Below are 9,276 nucleotides of genomic sequence, written 5' to 3'. Positions count from 1 at the left end.
GTATACGAGCATTTAAAAAGAAAGAAGCAGATAAATAGGAAGGGTGCAGAGAGAGAAAGATTTTGTTTAAAGTGTGTATGACAAGTTCATATGCTCCAGACAGCTTTTGTCTGAACAAAAATGGTTTTTATGGGACTTAAAAAAAAATACAAAAAGAGAAGCAAACACAAGAAAAATCTCTCAGTTCAAAAGATCAAATTGCATTTTCATTGATGTTAGACTTGTAAGAGCTGCTCCATCAATCACAGTTGCCTAAAAATCCCCGTTAATGGCCCTGAGTGCTGGATATTTCCATATGGTTTATCTTTGTAACATTTGGGCATTTTCACTTGAAGCAGTGTGTGAATCTGTCAGTGTCAGAACCAGATGCCAGGCTTCAGTTTCCTTTCTCATATCTCTCACAATGGCAAAAGGGAATCCTATGGCAAGAGGCTGATAGACATTAAGTGCTCACAAGGACAGAGAGCCAAACCACAGATGGCTGCATCTAGCTCACTATACTGCCCATGGCAATAGCCGGTTTAAGGGCCTTCAACTGGTCTTGTCTAACAGTGAAGGGACTGAGCTATGAAGCGATGAAAGAACTGAGCTATGAAGCAGAAACTTGAATCTTGTCTTCACTATGAATTCACTTAAGAGACCTGAGGCAGGCCACATTTCTCAGGTCCGCCCCATGCAATATGGGGCGGCCCCACTACAGGTCCGCCCCACTACAATATGAGGAGAATGGGCATAGTACCCAGTATTAAAATAACATGTGTGAAGTACTTAACCATTTGAAAACATAAAATTGATGAATGGTATAAACTAGTGTCAAAACAGAAGTGAAATAAATTTGCTTCTCCCTTCTTCTGGTTCTCCTCCAAATTCCCTTTGGTGAGTTTTGATGTTCTGAAAAAAAAAAAAAATCACCGAATTTTGTCCAAGGATGGGAATACCGGGTGCTGTAGGCTTATACCATAGTCTTTCAAGACTGAAGGTTGCCAACCACCATGTTTAACATACGATTTGCCAAAGAAGGTACCCTAATAAGGTACCCTAATGATTTGCCTTGCCCATTAAACAGGTCAGTTGCACATGTTGACATCCCATTTTGAGTCCCAAATTTGAATTTTGACATCTGATTTGGAACATTTGCATGCTTGTTTTGGCCCTGTGTAGAAATCCCTGGATGTGGACAGAATGCTCTACTTCCTACTGTTCTGAGGTGGTTGGGTGTCTTATACATGGGATACCCTACGCATTGAACGAATGCAAGAAGCTGCTTTATATGGAGCCAGACCACTGGCCCATCTTATGAAAGACAATCTGTTCTAACTGGTAATAGCGATCCAGGCCTCCAGCAGATGGCTTCTTGAGCCCTGATACCTGACCTTCTTTCATTGGGTTTGCTATGGATAGAATCAGGGCTTTTTTCTTACAAAGGAGGTGTATGACCAGAGGTACAGATCCTTTTGAGGTCATGTCTCTGACAGAGGAGCTGAGAATATGCCATGATGTTTTTCTGACCTTTTTAATGAACTGGTTTATACTATTGGCTGCCCCTTTTTCTGGTGGCAGAATGTCTGTGGAGCCAGGAAACATTATCAAAATGTTCTACCCTTTGTTTCAAGCTGACTTGGAAAATCCTCCTGTATGTGATTGTGCTAGCAGTAGAAGAATGGAGGAGGTGAAGGGCAAGAACCAACACAGACATGGGTTTATTCACTGCCACTTCTGCAGTGAGCTTTTCAAGGGCAGAGACATTCAGATGTCCTAACAGCTATGGAACCCCCAAACTCTTTAAGAATTTGGCCTCCTTTTTTATGACTGGAGCAGGCCAGGAAGACCAAATCATTCTGGCCCACTCTAGCCAACTGGGAGGGGGGGGTTGTCTATTGGGCATAAGAGCAGCAAGACCATGGACACTGAAGTCAAGCAGTTACAGCCATATGACCATTTCTGCCGCCTCTATGCTCTTCTCTGTCCATGCTGTGTCAGGCACATTTTATTCTCATTATTACTAGGGTGTAAATTATGACAATCACATTTTGAGAATGAATGCCCCAATCAAGCTAGGGTACTATACATGTAGAAGCAAACTTCTGTACTTATCCTTGGCTGTATAGATAAGCCCTATGAAGTTCATCCATGAGATTTTCCTCTCCCATCCAGCAGCCAGGATTGCCCATGTGGTTCCCTTTAAAAAAGGACCCTATGAGTTCTTCAAGAAGGGAAGCAGTCTCTCTCCGCTCCCTCCAAAGTCCCCCTCCCTGGCATACAGATGACTGTTGGGATTTATCTCTTGAAAATGGGCTCCATACAAGCTCCATTGGATCCAGGCAGAAGTGGATAAGTACCAACAGATGGGGAAAGCTATTAATTTCTGACTTTCTCAGCAGAGAAATTGATATTCATTGGTAAACATGGGCTTTGATATTCATTATGTGTTAACCTCAAAGTAGATTTCTCCCAAGTCTTCATAGGAAAGGTAATGGATGCTTGTGGAGCTTTAAAATGTGCACATCAAGATGTTCCTCTTTGTTTTGTTTACACTGCTGAAGAAGGTCTGGGTGGTTGAAACACATCTGGGCAATGGAATCTATAGTCCACCATGTTTATATTTTTGGGCATTATGGTGACTTTGTGGTGTGTTTGTTAGTAAATGCTTAATAAATTGTTTTTAGTTTTGATTGAAACTTGTTTAACATTGGAATGTTTTAGGTCACCTTGTTTTTACAATGGACAGGTGACAAAAACCTACAATGGGGACCGATATTACCTCAAAAAGATTTCCCAGACACACCTTTTGCAGTTCCCCAGAGACTGTTCTATTTGGCTCTTCCTGAAAGCATAATCGCTTCAGACAAATGTATTTTTTGTTTCAAGCGTGCACTTTGGGCTGAACTCTTTAGGTCACCAATGGTCAAAGTCACAATGAGGGCTTGACCTAGCCCATAGCCCCTGCAGCACTGGAGGCTGGAAGGCAAGATTTTATTTATTGACTCCATTTTTATCCAATTTTTCTCCCCAAGGGCGCCCAAAGTGGTTTACAAAACCATAAAACTGCATTTTAAAAGAATGGTATCCAAAATGAACATTAAAATGCTCTTAAACGTTAAAACGACATTAAAATATCACAATACAAAACACGCAAAACAGCAGCAGTTGCCTCTTAAGAAATCGCAAGACTTTGAACCTGAAGCCCATGTGAGCCCACCCCCACCAATGTGCCACCAGGAGACACGTCACCAGGGCTTTTCAGCAGGCCAAACCTTCATCTCCACTCAAAGTCGGCATCCATATAAGAGGAGGAAAGGCAGGATAGAACTATATCGAATAACTAAATACATACTCTGCTCACAGGAGTGAAGGAGGCATAGATAATAGAGGAATGAAGCAGGATATTTATTATTTATTATTTTATTTTATTTTTAATAAGGTCTGATTCTTAGGTTTCCATGAGGGCTGCGCAACCACTTCTCAACAGCCCCTAATTTCTAGCTGTTTCAGAAGTTGCTGCCTGTCCACAACACAATGCCAATTAGCAGATTTCTCCGCACAGCAGATCGGTTGGCAGCCTGAACAGGAAACACTTGGGGCAGCAGGTGGTTCAGAAATGTGGCCACGATGCCAATCCTGCGATGGGTTCTGCTGTGGCATCGACACTGCATAGTTGACGAGGAGAACGACAGCTGTATGAAAAAATGCAGATTAGCCTTTGGCCAGGCAGGTCAATAATGTTTCTTCTCCTCCTACTCTCTCTCTTTCTCACACACACACACTCCCATTAAGCAAAGAGGCGGCTCAGGTTAACTGCAGTGCATGGAAAGAGTGCTTTTCTGTGCTACTTCAACCCTGCTGCATGTTGCTGTTTTTAGGGGATTCAGAGGACTAAGCAGACATTGCCCTTTTTTTTTATTTTCTTAAGGGGAGGAAAATGCCTTCTTCTCTTCTGCAGCCTGGAAGCCATCTTCCTGAATAGATGTCGTTCTCAAAGCTGTATATCAAAAGCTTGAAGCTATACTTAGAGCCGAGCTAAAATTCCCCTCCACCTTTTGTCTTTCATTGTGCGGGTGGCAAAATGTGGGAGTCATTTCAGGGATGGGGTGACATTATCCCTTGCAGTGCAACTCTCTTCTCAGTGGCAGGCAGCCAGGGCTGGCTCACTGATGATGTGGATTGAAGATCTCTCATTGAGTGCGGAATTTAGGGGGTGGCAAACTGAGAGGGGTCCTGCACCCTGTATTCTCCCATTGCCCCACAGGTCTGCTGTTGACGTAGGTGCTCTTGTCTGTGCTTCAGTCTGATCAGAAACAGACCTATTCTTCCTCTGCCACTGGAGGAAACCTTGACCTGGATTGGGCCCAGGTAGGGGTGGTATCAGCGATGCTGGCACCATATCCTATCCCCTTCCCAGGTGAGATCCGCAAACATGGATCCATTGGAACTTGTGCCTGCAATTTAGCAGACGCAGGTCCAAATAGACCCATTGCCGTGGCTGGGGCTTTCCCCGGGGAAGGGGAAAAATGTCCCCTTATCTCAAGGAGACCTCCAGCCTGCAAAATTCCCCTGCAGGATGCAGTACAAGCCACATTGGCATCACTGCTTTGGCACAAGGGAATTTAGTTAGGATTGGGCTAACCAAGCTACCACCATAGTTAAATGTTTAACTGTACTAGGCTGGAAATCTCAAATCCATTCCCACCCCAGGGGCCATGTCTTATAAAGCAATGTGAGATCAGTCACAGAGGAGAAATATGGAAAAATGTATGGAACTTTTAAAAGATATTTTAACTGTGAATATAGGAAAAGGGATAAAGGGAGCATAGCTTATAAAATGCAGAATGGAGGGGAGACATGGGCTAGCTATTGGTAACCAGGTGAACACAATTCACTTATTTCAATATGCACTGAAATTAACATATCTGACTTGCACTGATCTGCCCTCACCACTGCTTAATCTGATTGTTTGGTTGTAGAGACTCAAAAGATTTATGGGCACACCTCAAGTCATCATATGTGATGTAGCATGGTGACACCTAGACAAAATCACATGATTGTCACCACCAAACAAGCTGATGAAATGGCAGTGTGGGCAAACATAGTGAAAACAGCCAATGAAGTAGAAGGAAAAAGAAACAGAAGGATGAAAGGGCATCCAATAGCATTGAAGCAACATGCCTATGTTTGTGCATGTAATGCTAATGGGAGACAGTTTTCAGTACTTCTGAAAACGAACATCAAACTAGGTAAATAGTTTCATTCAAGCCTATACACAAACACACCAAACCTTTTTTCTTTCTCTTATTCTGTTGTAGATTCTTTTTGGACTGGATTGAATACCTCCCAATTCTGCCCATTATATGGAAGGGAGTGTGATTACATCTGTCCTTTGCCCACCCAGCACACTGACCGATCATGTCCACATAGGGATGAAGCATGTGAGTGTCACTTACATGCCTAAATGAACATTATGTCAGTGGCATCACTAGGGGATGGGAGGGTGCAGACCACACTGGGTAATGCACTCGGGAAGGGGTGACACCACTAGTGACCAAAATTGTGAAAAACTTGGGATTTTTGAATAATACTATCATATTATATATCATTTGATGTGTAATTTAATACAGAATGCAATGAGACAAAACATGTTGAAATATCTGTATTCTATCAAAAGTTATCGGCATCACCTGGCAGGACAAAGTTTCAAATAACAGAGTCCTCGAATGAGCTGGAATCCCTAGCATGTATGCACTGCTGAAACAGAGACGCTTGCGTTGGCTCGGTCATGTTGTGAGAATGGATGATGGCCGGATCCCAAAGGATCTCCTCTATGGAGAACTCATGCAAGGAAAGTGCCCTACAGGTAGACCACAGCTGCGATACAAGGACATCTGCAAGAAGGATCTGAAGGCCTTAGGAGTGGACCTCAACAGGTGGGAAACCCTGGCCTCTGAGCAGCCCACTTGGAGGCAGGCTGTGCAGCATGGCCTTTCCCAGTTAGAAGAGACACTTGGCCAACAGTCTGAGGCAAAGAGGCAAAGAAGGAAGGCCCATAGCCAGGGAGACAGACCAGGGACAGACTGCACTTGCTCCCAGTGTGGAAGGGATTGTCACTCCCGAATTGGCCTTTTCAGCCACACTAGACGCTGTTCCAGAACCACCATTCAGAGCGCGATACCAGAGTCTTTTGAGACTGAAGGTTGCCAACAATAACATCAAAAGTTATAGTAAAATAACCAGAAAATGAAAACACAACTGCCTTATGGAATAAAAAGTGGATTTTCATAACTCAAAACTGGCCGGTGAGAGTGAGTGTTCCAAGAGTCATTGAAGTGTTATTATGACAGATCAGGGAACCAATAAGGTGTTAGTATGAGTCAATTCTCATTTCCATGTCTCAGAGCTAATATTTGAACTTTTATTTAGTTGTGTGTCATCAAGCTGGCCACTGGTTTTTTGTTGGTTACTGATTTGGTGACTGTGTTATATTGAAATAACAAGTAAATACATAAAGTTAATGGGAATTACATCTACCCTAGTAAAACCACTGCATTTAGGTTGTGTATATGATATTGTAATTTATTCTGTATGGTCTGATATGGGAGGAGATCAATCATGGGGTGACACAATGATCTCTTGCACTGGGGGGGTGCAAACCCTGGTGACGCCTCTGCCTTATGTAGCTAGTCCAGTGGGTATAATGAAGGAAATAAATCTCCTGGTTTGGGTTGACATATATTGAACTGTATGTTCACAAACAGCATTTCAGTTTATGTGTCTATGTGGACTGAATCAATGCCAGGATGGCAGCCATGCTTGCATCTTGTGTCACCACATTAAAATATTAATAGTATTAATACTATAAAAATTATTTTATTAATTGATATAATTATATAATATAAGTATGTTATGATTATTATATAATATATTATTGTATACAGTATAATATGTGTATCAAATATAATGTATGATATAATATACTATGTATTGGCAACCTTCAGTCTCGAAAGACTATGGTATCGCGCTCTGAAAGGTGGTTCTGGCACAGCGTCTAGTGTGGCTGAAAAGGCCAATCCGGGAGTGACAATCCCTTCCACACCGGGAGCAAGTGCAGTCTGTCCCTGGTCTGTCTCCCTGGCTATGGGCCTTCCTTCTTTGCCTCTTAGCCTCAGACTGTTGGCAAAGTGTCTCTTCAAACTGGGAAAGGCCATGCTGCACAGCCTGCCTCCAAGCGGGCCGCTCAGAGGCCAGGGTTTCCCACTTGTTGAGGTCCATCCCTAAGGCCTTCAGATCCCTCTTGCAGATGTCCTTGTATCGCAGCTGTGGTCTACCTGTAGGGCGCTTTCCTTGCACGAGTTCTCCATAGAGGAGATCCTTTGGGATCCGGCCATCATCCATTCTCACGACATGACCAAGCCAACGCAGGCGTCTCTGTTTCAGCAGTGAATACATGCTAGGGATTCCAGCATGTTCCAGGACTGTGTTGTTTGGAACTTTGTCCTTCCAGGTGATGCCGAGGATGCGTCGGAGGATACTCATTATACATGAGTATAATATTTTATATTATAATTATATTATATCATACACATGTATATTATATCATATAATTCGTACTGTGTGCATACACACAAAATGTAATGTATTATATATAATGCAATACATTATATATATATATATATATATATATATATATATATATATATATATATATATATATATATATATATAATTTTTAATACCATTATATAACTATAATATAATAATCCTATGGGTAATATTAACCAGTAAATATGAAAGAGTTTATTTGGTTAAAATGGTTAGCATGAAGGGATCAGGACAGTTGAGAATTGGCTATATAGCAAAGGGAAGTAAAATGTGCTGCCATGTTGTAAAATGTATAAAGATGTAAGAGTCATTGATGCTGTCCTTTTTTATTCTGATGTTTCTGGGAGGAGAAAACCATAGAGGGACATGGGAAGCTGGAGAGTTCACGGCAGAGGAATGGTTGAATGGATGGATGGCCAAGATGGGAGTGTTGTATGCAGCTTCGGTTCACTGAGATCTTCAGGGCTGCCGTTTCCTTTCCATGGCCTGGGAGAAACATTAGAGTGAGATATTTAGACATCATAAATAACCTTGTTCTATTTGAGCTGTTAAAGTGCTGGGGGGAAAAATGAATAATAGTAGCAGAAAACTGAATTAAAGAGTCTCCCGGCGGTGCAATTGTGGCAGGGGTTGATGAGGGGAAAATATACATGTTACAGCTGGGTGAATGGAGAGAATCTCTGGGTGTTATATTCCGCCTCAGCTGAATGGCAACTGTTTAGAGAAGGGATACCTTGACATGTACAGGAGGCTCCATGGAGTCTTTATTCATCTTGTTATGTCACAGAACAGTCAAAGAGGCCCCATCAGCCATTTCCCTACACATACAGAATGGGTCCCAAAGCTCAGCATTCAGAATTTTGAGCATCCTACTTTGAACTCCCCAATGATATGAAAAAAGTAAAGACCCAACAGGCGAATGCAATTTGCTGCTGCAGGGCTTTCCTTTGTATTCAGCTGACATTTCTGCTGCTTCACTCAGACATTGACGGTTGACATAAGAACCGAACCATTGCTATTCACAGATGTCAGCAGTCAAGGCTGTCCCAGCCATGAAGCTGAGTTAGGTAGCAGTTCGGTGGGGGGCTGAACCTGGGAATAAGCCCCATGCAATTCAGAGGTAATTACTTCTGAGTTCTCTTGTCGCAAAATGGCCAGCACAGCTTGCGGAGCACTCCATCAGTGGCCAATTTGGGAGGTCTGCCACAAGTGTGTCTTCTTTCTCTTGTGTCCAAGGCTGTAGCCTCTCTGCCCAGGGTCAGTCCTTTCAAACCGGCACTAAGCACAAAATTTCTGGTCGTCTTCAGTATTTTAAAATGTACAGTTTCATGGAGTCCCCCCCCCCCCGGCTCTCTTTGAGCCTGTTTGTGCGTCCTCAATTGGTGAAAAAGTCCAGATTTCGTAATGTTCAAGCACACAACTTCTTTTGCGATTGCAGTAGGACACAGATAGGTTTGAGCCTCTGCAAGAGCCAAAGTCACTTGCCGAGGTATCACCCCAGAAAATATGCGTGACCCAAATCTTGGATGAAATCAGGGCCATGGTTTATTGAAAGTTACCATGCTATGCAGCAATTGGTGAAATGCAACCGGTTCTGATTGAACTCCACTTGCCTTAGTGTGGGCGCTTAACTAGGAGGAGACAGCTGCTCTGTCGATGCCCTCCATTGGGCAACCCCCTCCCCCC

This window comes from Tiliqua scincoides, chromosome 2, assembly GCF_035046505.1.
Source record: "Tiliqua scincoides isolate rTilSci1 chromosome 2, rTilSci1.hap2, whole genome shotgun sequence".
Lineage (NCBI taxonomy): Eukaryota > Metazoa > Chordata > Lepidosauria > Squamata > Scincidae > Tiliqua > Tiliqua scincoides.
The sequence above is the reverse complement of the archived record's forward strand: the minus strand, read 5'-3'. Positions refer to the sequence as shown.